We start from the raw sequence: 16,953 nt of genomic DNA on the forward strand, positions 1-16,953 counted from the left end.
GAGGCAGAGAGTTGATCTGTCAGGCAGAGGATCAGGTCAGTGTTCAGACCACACTGTGCTGGAAAAGAAACTGCTGGCACAAGCACATCTCACTCTGCAACGCACATCTCCACACGGCAAATATCCTTATGTCTCAGACTCTGACACAGACGGACACACACACATGCGCGCACACACACGCAAACACACACAGCAAACATCCTTCCTCTCGCCTCACACTTGCACAAAGTATTAGAGAGATGACTCATCCCACATCTGAGATTTGGATGGGACTGTTTCCGTGGAGTGTGTGTGTGTGTGTGTGTGTGTGTGTGTGTGTGTGTGTGTAATGTAATGGTGCATAGCACAGTTCAATGTCTCTCCAGAGGGGGACACTCCCACCAGAGCAGAGACCTTTCCAGGCCTTCACACTCCAGCTAATTACTGCAGTCTAATCAATCAACACATCCTCATTAACCACACACACACACACACGCAACCTGTGTGTGTGTGTGTGTGTGTGTGTGTGTGTGTGTAGCTATGTGCCTGCAGTGCGTCTGGGAGCGATGGTATGGATTTGTCTGGTCAACAGACACACGCCGCCAGGCGAAAACGCACACATGGGCACAAGCGTTGCCCTCCTCTCCTGGGCTTGCATCACGTCAGAGGAATGTTTGCAGAGAGAAATTTTGTGTGCTGACAGGACTCCACGAAATCGCCTGGTCCACACAAGTTGCGTCACGTATAGCCTACACACACATACACACACACACACACACTCTCTGCTTCCATCACTAAATCTTTGGCTTCACACTACAAAGCTCACCCGGGGAGAGAGGAGGGGTTGCTGGGTGGACACAAAGCCCCAAGTGTCGCACAAACAGTAGCAGTGTCTAGATATTAAAAAGAAGTAGCTAAGCCCAGCAAAATCCAGTGGCAGCAGGGAGACCCTGGACAAAAAAAAAAAACTACAAAAAACAACTAAACCCTAAATCTAGCAACAGCTGAGTGATGGTGCATAATAAAACAACCAAACCCTAAATCCAGCAGCAGCGAGGAGATCCTGAACAATAAAACAACTCAAAATACAAAATTTCATCTGGGAGATCCTGCGCAACTCAACAACCACACCCTGAATGTATCTGCAGCACAGGGAGATCCCTATAAATGCAACAAATCTAGTAGCAGCAGGGGGATCATGGACAATGCAACGACTAAACCCTAAATCCAGTGGCAGCTGGGAGATCCCAGGCAACGAACCAAACAGACCCTCAATCCGAGGACAGCGGGGGGGATCACGGCCATAGAAACAAGCATCTAAACTCTAAATCCCATCAACCTAAACCTAAAATCTCACCCCCTCCCCTCTGATCTAATCAAAAGCAGAAGAGGGGAGAAACGCAGTCAAACTGGAGCCTGCAGGAGAGCAGGGTACATTATGGAGATTCCTATGATGACATTATCAGGATTCCTAACACTCCCCAGAGAGCAGCGTGTGTGTGTGTGTGTGTGTGTGTGAGTCTGCTGTGTGTGTTTCTGAGTAAGACTACGCCTATTAAATCAGTGATGACATTTTCCCCCTCTTGGCTTCTATTCCACTGAAAAAACACGGTACTGTTTGGCCCTCGCTACAGAGACGGGAGGAGAGAGCGAGGGAGAGGGTGAAAAACAGAGAGAGAAAAAAGAAAGAGAGAGAGAGAGAGAGAGAGGGAGAGAGAGAGAGGGAGAGGAGGGGGTGGAAGAGAATTTCAATTAGTTTTCTAATACTGTGAAAGCAGTGAGGGCCCCGAGCCCAAGTGATTTATCAAAGTTATGGCTCCCACTATAATGAAGGCTCAGGCATATTACCAGGCAAAATAAATAAATAACATGCGCGCAAACACACACAGAATGCAACACACACAGTAATCCACACACGGGCATACATACAGACCCAAATAAATGATCTTAAACGGCATGCCTGCCTGTCGTGTCTGCTGGGTCAGCCAGACTACAGAAACCGGTGCCGTGGAGACTTTCGCGCCTTAAAGCCTAATGATGTCTGGCCGTGTGCTCACATCCCTGGGTGAGTATGTTTCAACCCACACACACACACACACACACACACACACACACACACACTTACTCATTCACCAGCAAGTCCACTCTCCCTTGTGCACATGTACACAGTCCATGCCTCCGAAGCGACGGCATATTTCACACACACAGGTGATATTGCTTATAGTTGAACCATTGAAGCACTTGTCAAATTAACTTCAAAGCTTATACTGCAGCGCTCAATCTCTCGCCGCCAAGATTTGAGCACATCATCCTGCGGCTCAGTGCAGGAGTTTGCAGTCTGGGAACAGCAGCTTGAAGGGCCCTCTCGCAGACTACGTTTACGTGCGATACATTTTTTCACTACATTTCTTCCGGTGTGCCTTTTTTTTCTTTCTTATCTGCAACAAATGGAAGGATATCGCCAACATCCTTGCAAAAAACACTCATCCGGTATCAAACTTGTTGACTAATCGCTGAGAGCTTCTTATTATCATCTTATTATTGAAATATCCTATCCGCCTGATGGAGTGAACAAGGACAGTTTTGTTTTTTATCTTTCACTTTCTCTCTCCATTTTTTTTTTTTTGTCCTGATCACTATACCTGAATATAAAATGAGTCTGTGAGCGCAGGATGAAGTGTGTGAGGTGTCTGGCTGCCTAAAAGCAAAGAGAGAGCGAGAAAAAAAAAAAAAATAGACAAACACATTCTCTCACATATCTAGAGGGCTTCTGACTTTTTACCCTCCTTTTCTCACCACCTCTACCATCTCCTGTGCACAGCTGTGTTTACATGTGCTGCAAATAAGTGAGAATGAGGCAATCGTAAGCCTTTCCCACCTTGCCAAGAGTACAATGATTGGAGGAAACACTGAATACTTATAATTCTTCACCATTTTTGGGTACGACTATGGTCGGACTTAACAGACAACAGAATACACAAGAGCGGCCTCAATGCAAAAATCTTCCTTCAAGCAGCCACATTGGTTAAAATCTTGAGTGTTGAGTGAGTCAGTGTGAGTTCATGTGAGCATTATCAAGAGGAAACACACAGGGCCTGCGCTTGTTATGGTCTCTGAGAGCTCGGAGAAAATGAGCCCTTTGCCTGTTTCCTGTGGGTTACAAATCACCACTTCTCTAACCTCCACCTTCCGTCTTTAACCTCTTTTCCCTTTCTGTTTAAATCTTTTCCGTTGCCCGTCTTCTTACAGCCCATCTCCTGCTCTTGTCCCCCCCTCTGACTTCAACATGTTCTCCCTTCTAGGAGTTGTGGTTTAGTCAAAATCTCAAAGCAGGACCCTGGAGTAATTGTCCTGGAAGGTGCACCATAGTTGAAGAATGGTTTTGTTTTAGTTTGTAAAAGGTTAGTATAAAGAGAATCGACAATTAGGGTGAGGTTGCATTTTCATTTTGCACGTGTTGGTTGCCATTTTTAGTGAAGCTTTCACGCCAATTAAGTGTGAGTGTTCTTGTGGGCTTTCTTTATATGAAGCAACAAAAGACGCAGAAAGAAATACTGGAAGTGGTTTGTGCCTGCGACACGCAAGAGACGCAAAGTCTTCTTTATTTTTCTCAAGAGGTTGTGAAAAAGTTCAGAAGCCTTGTTTAAATATAAAGTTATGGAATGATTTACGCATGCACGCACACACACATGTGAGCACACAGACACACAAACACGATGACGCCAGCAGCATCCCGCTGCGCAGAGCAGCCATGATTTATTAATAGTCCACGGATGTTTGTTGAAACCAGATCCACTCAACAACACGGCTCTTTCCCACCTCTAAAAATGGACCTGAACTCAAACAACTTAAGAGTAAAAGCTAATATATATATATATATATATATATATATATATATATATATATATATATATATATATATATATATATATATATATATATATATATATATTTATTATCTATATATATATCAGTATGACGCCACAGAAGAAGCAAAGAGATGTGTTTTCCACCTGAAAAAGTGCTGTGTTTGTGGCTGCTGATCAGAATTCGCACAGAAAGATAGAAAGTGCGCTGGAGTGAAACCACTTTTGGCAAAAAAAATAACTGAATCGCATTCAAACAAAGACAGAGAAAATAAGATTTAAGGTTAGTAGCAGACAGTCTGAGTTCCTTCCCTGCTGGACGCCGAGATACGCCAGCAATCCATCACCTGTGCTTTTTATTTGTTTCCACATTTCACATTTTACAGGTCATTACATGCATGAAGCAGGTGAGTTCAGTGTCCACTTAAGCCTCTGCTTCACTGAGGAGATGAAAAATGTTGCTGACCTTCCTGTAACCTTCCTCAAATTAACACTGTACATGAGCATATTAATAAAGGCCACGTGTTCTTCAAGTTTTCTACATTTTTTCCAAACTATCTGTTGTTTGACTGGTGCTCTTTTAATTACGTCATCTTGTTGCACCCTCTTCCTCTGCAGTAGTATAATGGCACCTGACTGGAGAATCAGCCCCACCAGCTGTTTATCTCAGTGCGCTGTACTCCTAATATTTGCATATCGGGAGTGGATTGAGATGCACTTTAATTTGCATTTCAGTTCACAGATTTTTTTTTTTTTTTTTTTTAGAAATTCTGTAAGAATTTGCACCATTAGCTATCAAAATGAACAAAACTGCAAGTAAAAGGTAACAATACAATACCAAAATACAGAAGGGAACCAGGTATCTAAATGGTGAGTTTAACACAACAATGTGGGATAAAAGCCTGGGTAACTTTAAAGTTCGGCACTTTAATAGAGATGTGTCAGTCACATTCACAAAGTTACCAGGAAGAAGCTCCTGTGCCTGCGTTTACAGCAGCGGGAGACCAGAAAAGGGTTTGTTTTCTCCATATTTAGTTTTCTTTTGTTAAATAGCGTGAGAAGAGTTTAAATAAAGATTTGAAACAACCCATGAACGGTAAGGAGAACTGGAATCAGAGTCGTTAAACTCTAACCAAGACAAATCCTGAACCAGGGTGTGTAGCATCAGTGTGTGTGTGTGTGTGTGTGTGTGTTCACTTAACCACTAACCCCTAACCTTTGCTTTTAGAGGAATGGTCCCAAAGAATGTGTAAATGAAGATGATATCAGCCATGTCAGTGTGTGTGTGTGTGTGTGTGTGTGTGTGTGAGAAGGAGGGAAGGTGAGGAACAACATGTCAGGACTTGAATCTCAACAGACTTCCACTGAGTCCTTCCTGCCCCCTTCTTGCTGTGGAACACGTCATTGTTTGGACACTTGATTGTGCATACACAGGCACACTCAGCCCTTAAACTATTGGCTGTCAGGTTGGAGATTATCAGCCTCATCCTGACAATAAACAATCACACTGGTTGGGTTCAGGCTACAGACAACCTTGTCTTCGTATCAATCTCTCCATCTGCAGCGCCAAACCACCAGCCTCTCGACCTCACAAGACTAAACTTCACCCTCCGCCCTCCCCCCTACTCCCGTTCTCCTTCCCTCCCTGCTCCCCATCCGACATCTCATCCCGTGTGTCCAGGATGTCTCCTGGCCAATAATGACGCACTGAGACAGACAGAAATAGACCCTCCGGTTCAGACAAGCTCTCAAGGCGTCTTTTCTGTTGGCCCTGGCTCACTCTTGCTCCTGGTACCACTTATTCTCTCTTTCTTTCTCTCTCTCTTTGTTAGTCGATCAATAACAGCCTGGGGACTCAGACAGCCTGCATTGGTAGCTTGGACTTTAAACACAGAAGACGTACGAGGAGACAGAGTGAAAAACCAGAGAGTAAAAGAGGAGGGGAGAGTAAGAGAAGACAGTGGCCAGTGTCAGGGAGAGGCGACTTAGGGGGGTGGGGGGGTGGGCCGGCATGCTGAAGTACAGCAGACATCAGGAAATTGTGGTTAAATATGAGGACACTTGTGGAAATTCTTTGTTCTCCCTCAGCAAAGAGAAATCTAATTGTGCCAAGAAGTTATGGTTTCTCAATATTTTCCATTGAAACTCTCCACATTTTCTATATATTATAACATCCTGACAGAGAGCTGCAGGCTTTTGGCGGAAATTTGATCTGCTGTGTGCTGATGTGGCCGACCAGTGTGACTGGGACAAGTAGGTCAAGTCTAGTCTTCATGATGTTATATAAGACATGTGGTGTCATCACAACAAGAGCTGCAGCTAGCAGTCATTTTCATTAGCGTTGAACCTGCTGATGATTTTCTGGACTAATCAGTTCATCATTTTCTTTATGTATCCTTATATAAAAAAGTGAAAAATGGGCAAAGGTGAAAAGAAAAAAGAGAAAAAGAGAAACTGTGATGGGCACATTTTGCTATGTTGACATTTTATAGACAAAATGATTAAGTGATTATTGGAACAAAAAAAATTAACATATTATAATAATAGTCAACATAGTTGCTGCTCTACAGTCCAGTTCCTCTGACCATCAGTGAGCAGATACAGATCACTGCAAACATACAAGACGGAATATTTTACATCTGTAAAGACATCGTCTTTTGTCTGACCCACACCCAGATATTCAGTCTACACTGATATAAAACTGCTGAAACCATCGCCACCATTTCTGCTTAAAAATCACTTGAATTACTAATTATCCTGAATCCTGGTTAAAGGACTCAAGCTGCATTGTGGTGTGATTATTATTTAAATAGGGCTGCAGCTATCAATTATTATTATTATTCATTAATTAACCTGTAGGTTATTGTCTTGATTAAAGAATTAATTGTTTGGTCTATAAAACGCCAGAAAATAGCGTTCGCAGATTGGATTGTTGCTCCCAGAAGTTTAATTACAGTGAAAAAGTTTCAACTCTATCAGGTCTTCATCAGGCAGGTAGAAAATAACAATTAGCTAGAACCCAACACAACATCTTTCAATGTCTTGTTTATGTCTTACCATCATGTAAGACTATGAAAAGCAGAAATTCCTTACATTTCAGAGGCTAGAACAAGAGCTTTAAACTAAATGTGTCAGATCTAGATTTAAACAGCTTTAAGCCGAGTCTTTCTTTCATTCTGGTTAAGACTTAAATAGGAGTCTTTTTTCAGAGGCTACTCTGAGGTACTGTACAATTTCTTCAGCCCCCATCACAGGGAGACAATAAATTGGGGTCGAACACTGAGAATGTTTCAGGGCCCCTGCAGCCACTAACAAAGTATTCAGGCGAGCCCCTCTCTGCACGCAAGGTGTTCTGGCAACGCAAGTGACAGTTGCCGTGCGACCATAACTAAAGGAGCGTGTGAAAAAGTTGCTTATGCCGTGAGTGCAAAATAACGCACGACTCGCCGCATTTCAGCACGCACACGAGAAAGCGACCTCTCCGTGATTCTCAGACAAAGAGAAGCGGCAGATGAGGAAGAATGCTGCCTCTGATGGAAGTGTAGCCCACGGCTTGAGTTGGACGTTACAGCGCAGGAGTGGACACAAACAAAGGGAGGGCAGAGAGAGAGGAGAGAGAGAGCGAGAGTGGAGGGAGGGAATCCCCTGAGTGCGAAGCTATGTTCAGCAGGAATGTACTGCCGCCTGTTCTCTCATGTAACTTGACTGGCAACAGCCCAGAAAGCTGTCTGACAGAGACATAGGGAGGAAAGGAGGGAGGGGGAAGAGAAGATGGATTTGGTGAGAGGGAGATGGGTGGAGGACGAGAAGGGGTTGCACAACTAATCACAGATCATTTTTCATGTTCCACAGTTAAAAGTTATGTATCCCTGATAGGATTTGGTGATACGACGACATAAGATACACCCACCCGGAGATGTACATTCTTTTCCACTGTGAAATCCTGTAATTGTAAAAGCATTCATATGAAGATCCAATCTAGGGCTGCACATAACAATTATTTTCCACTATCGATTAATCTGCTGATTTTTTTTTCAATGAATGGATTCATTGTTTAGTCTGTGAAACCTGAAAAATGTCAAACATGCCCATTACAACTCTACACAGCCCATTGTGATGCCTTCAAATGTCCAAGTACCCCAAAATATTTTCTTTACAATGTTAGATGTCAAAGAAAAGCAGGAAATCCTCTTATTTGAAAGGCTGAAATCAGAATATCTGGAACTATTTCACTAGTTTTGCTTGAAAAATGACTGAAACAATTAATCAACAATCAAAACAGCAGTCGACTGACTAACTGATTATTTAACTTATTATTTCCAGTTTTATCCTATCCCATTAACATTTCTCAATGTATTAGGCCATTGGTGGCAAAGCTGCCAATCAATCAACAGGACTGCTTTGTGGCTACATCAGATTTTTATATAAATATATAAATAATTAAAAGTGAGTTAGGGCAAAACCAGACACATCCACTGACATATGCATTTACTATATCATATCTACCACTCCTAATCTCTGAAATATGAAACGTCCATTTATTGATTTTAAAACAGTGCCCAGAGTTTTGGAAACAGAGTAGATTGGCTCGACTTTTGACAAGAAAATTCATTTCCCCACAAAAATCTCAAAGATTATCTTTGGTTTTAAGCCAGACCATGACAAATACAAGTATTAATACAGATACTTTGCCAAGTTTGGCTTTGGGTTGTAGCTGCGTCCCAAAGTAATAAAAAGGTGATTATTGGCTGAATTTTGTACATAGAGACCACAATAAGAGTATAAAGACTGGTGTGTTAAAAAGGGCTCTCAGCAACTTTGAGAAATACTGCACTGAACCGAATAAAAGGGAAAATGTATGCAGAGCTGCAAAACCATTCAATAAAACAATCTGATGTAGTTTCCTGTAGCTGTGACAAATAATCATGATTAGTAGTGTAGTAAGAAAAACACAGAAAGCAGTGATGCAGCCATAGAGGAGAAGGGCTGCAAGCCAGAATGTGGGAGAGAGATTGAGGTGGAGCTTTAGGTTGCTCAAGGTAACTCAAATCAACCTGATAACCCCATGTGTGTGTGTGTGTGTGTATGTGTGTGTGTGCTGATTGTGTGTCCCTGAATTCCCTTCTGACTGGCGTCATGTTCATATGGCTCCTGATACTCAGGTCAAAGCAATCATTTTGCTTATACGCTGACATATGGAAATGTTGCACTCACACAACCCCACCCAATCCCACCACACACACACACACACCTGCATGTTATGACACAGTCCTTGCTGTACGTGGTGATGTCAGATTATTGATATGTCCCAACAGTTCACTCAACAGGATGAAGAGAGATCACCAGGAGAGAAGGAGTGAGGGAGGAGGACGAAGAGGAGGAATAGGAGGAGGAGGAGGAGACATGATGCAGAGTTTGGGGGCAATTAAAAGGCTGGGTAACGAGGCTAATGAGTAGACAGGTGGCCCCATTACAGAAGCAGGCGCACACACACTCATTAACACACACAAAACCTCCCCTCTGGCTAGGATTAGTGTGAGCACGAGTGTGTGTGTGTGTGTGTGTGTGTGTGTGAGACCCCTGTTTCCCCTTTAATCAGTCGTCACATACGAGACTGGAGGCAACAGGGTGTTTCTGTGTGTGTGCATTGTGTGTGTGTGTGTGTGTGTGTGTGTGTGTGTGTGTGTGTGTGTGTGTGTGTGTGTGTGTGTGACTGGAGGCGAGAGTGTGAAATTGGAGTGATAAGGCAGTTAACATTCAAACCTCCCCACCTGCCCTGTGCAACCCCACACCGGCACACACACACACACACACACACACACAGATATAAACACACTTGAGCGCTTGTTTCTTTCCCTCTCCACTTCAGCGCTACATCTGTATTTGTGTTTGTGTGAAAAGTAGGCACTTGTTTGTATGAATAAACAGGATAATGAGATATCGCTAAGCCAGTAGCGGATAGTATACGTTTGTGTGTGTATGTGAAAGATGGGGGGGGGATTTCTTTTTTATTCAAGAAACACTCTTTCAAGGTAGTGTCAAGTATTTGCCCTGGAACGAGAAAAAAAAGACAGAGGCTGATGTGGCTGTAATTACACAGACAGAGACAGGTATGGCGAGGCTTCACGTTTACCCAGAGAGACCTCAGCAGATGCATGTACGCAGCATAGACAAACAAACACAAAACAGCAGTCACATGAGGATAACTCTCGGTCTCTGGGTATCCTTGAAAAGAAAAAAGTGAAAATGGGGGAGGTGAAAAAAATCCTCTCTGTGGACTTAAAAAAAAAAAGCAACCAAGACACAAAGAAGCACAAAGAATATAGCTGGGAAAGAGCCAGAGCCAGAGAGAGAAAAACATATATAACGATAAAGAGGTGGCGGGAAAGGCGAGCGATGAGACGCAAGGAGCCAGCAGCGAGAGCAGCCCGGTGACATTTGGGAGATACGTCTGCATATCAATGCTGCTTGTATGGGTAGTGGTTGTTATTATCTTTTGACAGAGAAGGGAAAGAGAAAGAAGGGAGTTGGTGGGGGGGGGGGGGGGGCTGGGGCTGGATTGACACTCTACACCCAGGAACCGCAACCTCACCCTGGGGAATAGGAAGAGGACAATTGGCTCTCTAAGAATGGAGGGAAAATTGTGAAGGGAAAAGTGTGAAGGGAGGGGTGTATATGAGTGATATATATATATATATATATGTATATGTGTGTGTGTGTGTGTGTGTGTGTTTGTGTGTGTGTGTGTGTGTGTGTGTGTGTGTGTGTATTGGGAAGGGTTGAGGGGTCCTCCAAGCCCAATTAAGCCTGACTGCATGTCGGAGGGCTGTGCCAAACATGCCCCACCTGTTTAGAGAGGGCCAAGGGGCTAATGAGCACTGCCTGGAGGGAGGGAATAGCATGAGAAAGACAGAGAGAGAAAAATGGGAAAGAAAATTCCAGGGATTTAAAGAATAAGGATGACATTCCCCAGTTTTTGTTCCCCTGCCTGTTCTCTCATTATGCAGCTGCTGGGAGACACAATGTCAGAGGGATTTCACAGCCAAAATTAGCCTTTGTTATCGCACGCAATCATACGGTACGAGCTAGGTACATGTGACACACATGCTCTGGGTCTCCAATCAGTCAGACAACAAAAACACGCCGCCAAGAAAATTAAAACCAGAAACCAGGGTGGAGAGTCAGGAGAGCGGGAAGTAAGGGGCATAATGTAATAATAAGAGCCAAATATTGTGCAACAGGAGCAACAACAGTTTTCGAGACAGAATGGCTCTGTGTTGTGTGTGTGTGTGTGTGTGTGTGTGTGTGTGTGAGTCTGTGCAAGTGTGGGTGAGTCTGGGTGAAAGAAGCCCATTGTCTGGCTGTGTAACTCAAGCTCGCAGCCCGGGCTTTGCCTCGAACGAGCTGCGAGGCTGTGGCATCCTTCCACTTACTTCCTTCCTTACTTCAGTCCTCATTTACTCCTTCCTCGCTTCCACTCCGTTCAACTCTTAAGGAATAGTTCCACATTGTGGGAAATACACTTATTTGTGTCCAGATAATGTCTGTCCAGCAAGTATGAAGCCACAACCAGCAGGCTGTTAGCTTATTTTAGCATAAAGACTGGGAATGGGGTGAAACAGCTAGCCTGCCTCTTTCCAAGCTCTTTCCTTACAAAAAATAAATAAATAAATAAAGATTTACACTGCACTTACATTTGCTTACTACTACATCATTATCTGCTTTAACCCATTTATTGAATGTTTATACACAACCTATGAATTCTAAATAGGGTGACTTCAAGGGAAAAGCTGCAGTTTAATCTGAACAAAAAAAAAAAAAAGGAAGACCAGGCCTGTCGCAAAGACTGCAAAACTGTAAGTGTTGTGCAAGTGCAGGTGTTGGCCCTCACCTGTAGGTAGCTTTGGATAAAAGCTGTCAAATGAGTAAATGTAAGTGTAAAATTGAAATATTTCGCTATAGACAAACCAACTGCAATGGATGATGAGCAACCGCCATGACTATGTTCACGTTTCTGCGACCGTGGCACATAAAGTAATGACCTGAGATAACTCACACATAAGAGTGAATGTAATTGTCATGACTCTGCATTCACCAGAACACACAGTGTGTACATATATAGGAAAACAATGATTAGACAAGGGGCTGAAGCACTGTTTTGACAGATATCTCATACATCGCACACCATGCTGCTGAGCCATCTGAGGTCACCGCAGGGGACTTCCTTCACTGTAGTCCTATTAAAAACTGCTCTTTATGGTTTTCTTGCTCCCGTAAAGAAATATTCCAGCATATAATTCTCCATAAAACCTCAACTTGCCACTTACACTTTGGCTTTTGAGCAGATTAAACAAAAAGAGATACACTGTGTTAACTTTGCAGATGTTGATAGGTGGGTTTTGTTTCCCTTGGACAGTGCCAGGCTCACAGTTTCCCTTTATTTCCAGCTTTTTTTACGCTAAGCTAAGCTAAGCTAACCGGCGGCTGGCTGTAGTCTTATTTTTACCACACAGTTATGAGAATAGCAGCAGTTTTCTCATAACAACTCTCAGCGAGACAGCAAATGAGGCGTACTTCCCAAAATTTCAGACAATTATCAGCTGACCAACGGCTTTGAACAAACTAACGTTTACACATTCAGGTGACCAGGGCAATGAGGTGAATTTAATTGCTTATTTGATTTTTCACACAAGATCACACAAACACATATACGCCAGCCTTCCACACACACACACACACACACACACACACACACACACACAGACAATCAACTGGCAGCTGCTAACCCCGAGATTAAGGCCAGTGTGACAGACGTGATTTCAGGCTACATCTGTGACAGAGAAAGAAAGGGAGCAGAACAAACAAACGCAGAGTAACATGCACCAACATACACTCAGCAGCAAATTGTTACTGGCTAGTGGAGAGGAAAAAAACAAGAGGTGAAAAAAGAAAAAAAAAAAAAAAAAGAGGAAGAAGAAAAGCAGTGAAGCCACGCACCATCTGTTGGGTGCATATTGACTGTGCATTCAGAGATTCAAGAGGCCGCTCATTCTGCACAGAATCCAATGTAGAGGGCGGTGGAAAAGACCTGGAGATGCTTTTATCAAACAACCTTTTAACAACGGCAAGAAAAAGAAGGAAACGACGAGGATCTTTGACGGGATGGATGCAAAGGCTCTGCCCTTTTGATCTCCCTCTCTTTAGTTGGAAAGAAGAAAGGGATTAAAAAACAGATGTAGTGTTTGCATTAGATGCGAGCAGGCTTTTAGTAAAAAAGGAACCTGGCCCTTTGGTCATAGCCAAAATTGAATTAGAACTCCATTTAGCCCGCCACAAACAGCTCTGCTGCGCCAGCACCCATGTTCTCCTTTGCTCCCGCTGCCACTTTCTCTCATCTCTCTCTTCTTCTCTCCCTCTTAAACCATTACGAATGACACCGAAAATAATTGAAAAGCCTGCTCAGTCCGTCACGAAAATTCAAACTTGCTTTTCAAGAACGGCATCTGAAAAGGGAGGGAGAGAGACGGAGGAGAGGCTGGAAAGGAAAGCGAGGAAGAGAGGGAGATTTTTTTTTTTGGGTGAGTGGCTCATTGATATGACAGTTTGATTTTCTGGGCTATGGTGTGAAGCAGCTTAAGAGGGCATCCTTCTATTATAAGGCCTGTGACATCTAGCCTCTCCAGCTCTTCAGCCCCCACCCTAGATATGTGTGACCGTGTGTGATTGTAAGCTGGTGCATACATGTGTGTCTAAGTACATGTGTTATTCACTGTGTGTTTGTGTGTGTGTGTGTGTGTGTGTGTGTCCGTCCCAGGCAGACTCTCCCCTGAGTTTCCAATCCCGGATCACATGTGGGGGAATGTGGAGTTGGAGCAGCTGTCGGCCTGGCAACGCTCCTCGCCAACCAAGTGGGATAGAAACTTACCAAGCATCAACACCCCGACATTCAACACAGCAGAGGACAGGGTACATGCAGTGTCTGTGTGTGTGTGTGTGTGTGTGTGTGTGTGTGTCGGCTTCAATAGCCATTCATGTTGTCAGTAACTACAAGGCATGCAGCTGAAGACAACACCCAGAATGATTTAGTCAGAATTCAACAGCAGAATTAATGTAAATGTTGGTATTTGGAACATTTAACGTCAATAAATCAGAGCTAAAGTAATTTTGAGCCTGGCAGCTTATATCGACATCCACAGTGCCTTTCACAATTTATGCCACCTGGTTGGATTTGGCAGGAAATCTGCTTGTTTGCCTTATAGAACTAAACTGGCATAAAGCTGTCGTTCTTCCAGAAGAAACTGAGCCCAAGCTTTGGGATTTTCTCACAATGGAAGACGAATGAAACGGAAAAATACCAAGTGAAAGGCTGATGGAAACAAATATACATCACAGCTGACATGTTTATCCTACTCACTAAAATGAAAGTAAACAGAGGCCAAAAGGTCAAAGCCAGAGTGCTCCCTTAAGAGAGGCAAGAAATATTAAAATAAAGTCAGTAAATATCCCCTTCAATGGTCATATATAATCGACTAGCCTCAGTACGGAAAAGCAAGCTGTTTTTTAAGATGGGAACATGATCAGGTGAATGTAAAGGGCATAGAATATGAGGCAATGGAAGTCTTTATCTTCACAATTTGTGCAGGATTAGGAAAAAAAAAAAAAAGTGAGACCACAAAGATTTGTGGGAACGCTTTGGCTCATTGTTTTGGAAATCATTCCTGTTGGTACTAATAACGTTGTAGTCAACTGCTGAGATCCGAGAAAGTGGTAACATGGCTACAAAGAAGCTCAGAAGGGGCAAGAAACACAAGTTTTAAACAAGTCCCACAGTGTTTTATAGTGGAGCTGCCCTGCCTCGCCTGAAGTAAAGAGTGCCTCCACTGACATCACAGGAATCATTACGTTTTTATGAGATATGATATTAGGCTTATTAAGTTATAATATTAGATACAATCCTAGGCGAATTAAGCTTCTAGGAAAAGAGCAATGTTGCAACATCACATAGCAAATGCATTATGTTAAATGAATGAAGCAACTGTTTTTACTGTCATGCTATAACGACATTGATAACGAGATGACGTGCGGCAGCGTCACGTCCGCTGCACACTTTCCCAGGAGAAGCTCTGCCAGTGTGAGCAAAACTTAAATGAGTGAGAAAATTACAGCAAACGGTGAAGTTATGACCTAAACCGTCCGTTGTAAATACTTATCCAAATTTACAGACTGAATTACCGGTTTAACTGGTTCAACTTTCGTGCACATGGAAACTCCCTGGACATATTTTTGTTTTTTTAAGTGCACTCAATTTTGGTTTTACTTTCAAACAAAGTGGTTTGGATGACACATAAACATCTGCTTACAACCTGTCTGGAAGTCTGCTGATTGATTCCTTGCCCTGCTGGATTTGTTGTGATGTTACTGTGTTCCCAGACGTCAGCAATTACATAGAAGGTCATCATAACTGATGGAGATGATGGATGAACATAAAAAAAAAATACATTTTTTAAGGGTTAACTAATCTGTTGTACATAGGGTTGGGCGTTTAGTCATAACAGTTGGATGTTAGTCAATGGAATCTTTGTACATGGTATCAGAGTGTGTGTGTGTGTGTGTGTGTGTGAGAATGTGTGTGAATGTGTTGCAGCATATCCTTCCCTCAACAAAGCTAACAATACAAGATTTTGTCTCCTTGGAAGATATCAAAGGCTGTGTGGGTGGAGGCTGATATGTAATTAAATTCATGTGCCCAGCCAGAAGAAACACGTACAGACGAGCACATGTGCGCCCGCGGAGAACTCAAACACGCTGATAAAGGGGAGAATCAGGGTGAATCCGAGAGAATCCCAAACAAATCCTTGGATCAGATGTTGCAGTAGGGGGTGCAGGAGGTGAGAAAAAAAAAAAAAAAAAGACAGAGGGCAGGCTGGGTGTAGGGATGGTTGATTGTGTGTCTAAAGGCCAGGGTCAGTGTGCGTGTTCATGTGCTGGTCACAGACCAGACTAGAGTATATTATGGCTAAAACACACAAGAGACCATGTGCCAGGGGAACAATACACTATGCAAATGAAGTTCCTCCATATGGTGAGAATCAACCGAGCACTCAACACACACACACACACACACACACACACACACACACACACACACACACACACACACACACACACACACACACACACAGAAACAAATCTACATTGAAGAGCCAAGTGCTTTCCCTCATTTTTATGCTAAATTTGCAAAGCCTTGTAACAGCTATCTCCGCTCAGTCTGCAAAAGAAGAAAAAAAGAGAACCAGACGAGAGGAAAACAGAGCGAGAGGAGAGGACAAGTGATGGGTAGGAAGGGAAGAGGCAGACGCTCAATAGAGGAAATAAGAGAAACCAGCCAATACTGTCTTCTGCTCATCCTGATTAGCATTCAGTAGGAACTGGAGGAAACAGTTAGAAGTCTGGCCCTTATCAGAGCCTGCCTGCATACCTCCCACAGTGGGTCACCATGCTGAAAGCTCACTGTGTCTTTTTTTCCCATGTCTTCCAACCGCCTATTATCTGTTAATCCACCCACACTGGTTCATCCCAGTATAACAGGAAGCATTATTAACTGCTGAAAAAAGATCGACCCCGAGACACGTAGGGAAAGCTAATCGCCCAAGAGCCTGCAGGACAAGTCTGTTCATCTAGCCTACGCCATGTTGTCTTGTCTAACAGTGAGGCTGAGTCTACCTACACAAAGCTTTGGACAGCAACCCTGCGAGTTCACAGCCTGGCCCCGCGAGAGTGGTGTTGGGACAGAGGGATAAGCAAGAAATAGGAAGGATTGGCGGCGCAAAATATAGACTTCTGCAGAGGTCAGACATGGGTCGATGCTGAGAGCATGTCCCAAAATAATGCTGCTGTAACAGGGATTTTACCAATCCAGTATTTTATTTTGTAGTGTTTAACCTCCAGGGCACCAACAGCAGCTGGCAGGAGCTTCAAACTGGCAAACATCAATCCTTGCAAAAAGTAAATAAAACCACCTGTAAAGGTTGGAGGTAACCACCGCTTCCCAGCTGGGGGTTAAATCCCACCCCCTCCTCCTCCCTTGATGGTCGTACAGAGCAGAATG

At 43.4% G+C, this 16,953-nt stretch overlaps 1 protein-coding gene across 3 annotated transcripts in view; it reads right to left on the reverse strand.

Moving 5' to 3' along the window:
• The window catches only part of hs6st1a (heparan sulfate 6-O-sulfotransferase 1a), a 57,644-nt gene that overhangs the window by 9,237 nt on the left and 31,454 nt on the right, over positions 1-16,953 (reverse strand). The window lies entirely within an intron of this gene.

The sequence above is a fragment of the Trachinotus anak genome, unplaced genomic scaffold, assembly GCF_046630095.1.
Source record: "Trachinotus anak isolate AG129_WGS33_773 ecotype Australia unplaced genomic scaffold, CSIRO_AGI_Tana_v1 ptg000015l, whole genome shotgun sequence".
In the NCBI taxonomy this organism is placed as follows: Eukaryota; Metazoa; Chordata; class Actinopteri; order Carangiformes; family Carangidae; genus Trachinotus; species Trachinotus anak.